The following is a 2,637-nucleotide window of genomic DNA, read 5'->3' on the forward strand; positions in this document are numbered from 1 at the left end:
ACTTTTATACAATGAACATATACTACTTGTGTAATGGAATTAAAAGTTGAAAATATATGTACCATGTGATTGAGGAGACGGGGCAAATATGCTGTGAAATGCAATTCTCATTCACCCTGCTCACGCTTCAACCCACTCCAGTCTGTTTTCAGCCCCTACTGCTCCAAGGGTTCTTTCAAGGTTAGCCAGGATCTTCTTTTGAAACACAACAGGCACTTACTTGACTTCTAGGAGCACCTGACAGTGTTAAGCACTCCCTTCTCCTTGAAACACCCTTGCCCTTGAATCCTAGAACTGTTTTCCCTGATGGTCCTCCTCCCTCTCTGGCTGCTCCAAGAGCCCCTTCTGAGATGTGCTTCCTCTGCACGTATCTTAAATGCTGGAGTTGTTGCAACGCTGTCTGCTAGACCCTCTGCACTTCTCACTCTCCCAGGCTTCCTGGGTACCTTCATCCAACCCCAACAGTAATGTGGATGTCTTCTGTATTAATTTCCTATTGCTGTTATAACAAATCACCACAAACTTGGTGGCTTTAAACAACACACATTTATTCTCTTACAGTTCTGGTGGTCAGAAGTCTGAAATGAGTATCTCTGGGCCGAAACCAAGGTATCAGCAGGGCTGTATTCCCTCTGGAGGCTCTAGGGGAGCATCCATTTCTTTTCTTTTCCACCTTCGAGAGCTGCATTTCTTGCATTCTTCGGCTTGTGGCACCTGCCTCCACCTTCAAGGGCAGCAACATCTTCAGTCATCTTGCTAGTGTCATACTGCCTTTTTCCCTGTGGTCAAATTTCTTCCAGCCTCCCTCTTATTTAAGGACATTTGTGATTACATTTATGGCCCACCTAGATAATCCAGGATAATCTCTCCATCTCAAGATCCTTCGTTTAATCACATTGGCAAAATCCCTTTTACCATGTAAGTAACATTTACAGGTTCCAAGGATTAGGACCTGGATATCTTTGGTGGGCCATAACTGAGCCTACCACATCTTCCAAGGCTCTATCTCCAGCCTGGACCCTTCTCTGGTTTAAGATCTGTGTGTCCAACTGCCTATGGGAGAGTTTCACTTCACTATCTCACAGACTTTATGGGTCCTAAACTGAACTCATCATCTTGTACCCCCACCCCTGGCTCCAGCTCCTTCTCTGTCCCTGTCTTGATGGAGAGCACCACCATGCACCCCCAGGGGGTCATCCTCTCGTCCTACCTCCACTCAGTCATCAAGTCTTGTCACTACCTCCTAAATGCCTCACCCATGAGACCACCTTTTCCATCTGCAGGCCAACCCCAGTCCAGGCCACCATCGCCTCTCACCTCCTCAGTGGTCTCTCTGCTCCTAGTCTTGCATATCTGATCTGTTGCTCCCCTGCTTAGAACTCTTCAGTGCCCTCCATTGCTCTCTGGATAAAAGCCAAATTCCTTTTCCTGGCTGCCTAGTCCTGCATGGTCTTGTGGCTCCTGCCATTTGCAGCCTGATCTCTTACCACTCCCTCCCTGCTACGGTTGAGCCCTCTCACTGTTCTTCCCTCTGCCTGCAGTGCTGCCCCAGCTCTGTTCAACTGGCCAATTTACATACCAATTCCTCCAAGAAGCCTTCCCTGATGTCCTTGCTAGGGACTCTTACAAGACCCAGTATCCCCGACCACGGCGGTTAACACTGTAGACTATACTCACTTGTTTCCTGGTCTGTGTCTCTGGCCTACTTATTTATTTATTGAACACTTACTATGTACCAGCCACAGGGCCAAGGGCTATATAAGCAATAGCATACTCAATACCCACAACAACCCTATGAGGCAGGTAGCTTTACTCTTCCCATATCAGTGTTATATATAGAAAAATTAAAGTTCAGAGAGGCTAATTTGTATAAAGTCAATTAATATAACCACGTTTCCAACCCAGGTCTGCATGACTCCAAGGCCTTTTTTTTTTTGAGACACAGTCTCAGTCTGTTGCCCTGGGTAGAGTGCAGTGGCATCATCATAGCTCACTGCAACCTCAAACTCCTGGGCTCAAGCAATTCTCCTGCCTCGGCCTCCCAGAGTGCTGGGATTATGGGCGTGAGCCACTGTGCCTGGCCTGTTTTCTTTTGTTTTATTATTTATCGCCAAACTGTGCTACCTAACTAGAAAATATTGCCTTATGTAAATTAAGTATATGTACATGTTCCATATATTTTCTCTTATAATTAAAACATGCCACCCGCGAGAGGTAGAGTACTGTTATAATATCTTGTAGGCTAACAGATTCCTTACAATTTTGTAAAGTGACTATGGTACTTCAATGTCAATCCCATATGAGATACTCAAACTGAGAGACACATGCTATAATACTAATGGTGAGCCCCTTTCTGAAGCATCAATTTTATTTCAAGACTTTAGAGAGAAAATTAAATAACAAATGGCAAGTAAATTATAATATCATTTGGTAATAAGATAAACTCAGCGCCGCATCAGGGTAGGTTACAACAGTTCATTCCAGGAATTTTTTTTTTTTTGAGACAGAGTCTCACTGTGTTGCCCCGCTCTAGCCGTGGCGTCAGTCTAGCTCACAGCAACCTCAAACTCCTGGGCTCAAGTGATCCTTCTGCCTCAGCCTCCCGAGTAGCTGGGACTACAGGCATGTGCCACCATG

Source organism: Propithecus coquereli, unplaced genomic scaffold (genome assembly GCF_000956105.1).
Source record: "Propithecus coquereli isolate 6110/MARCELLA unplaced genomic scaffold, Pcoq_1.0 Scaffold341, whole genome shotgun sequence".
NCBI classification, from domain to species: domain Eukaryota; kingdom Metazoa; phylum Chordata; class Mammalia; order Primates; family Indriidae; genus Propithecus; species Propithecus coquereli.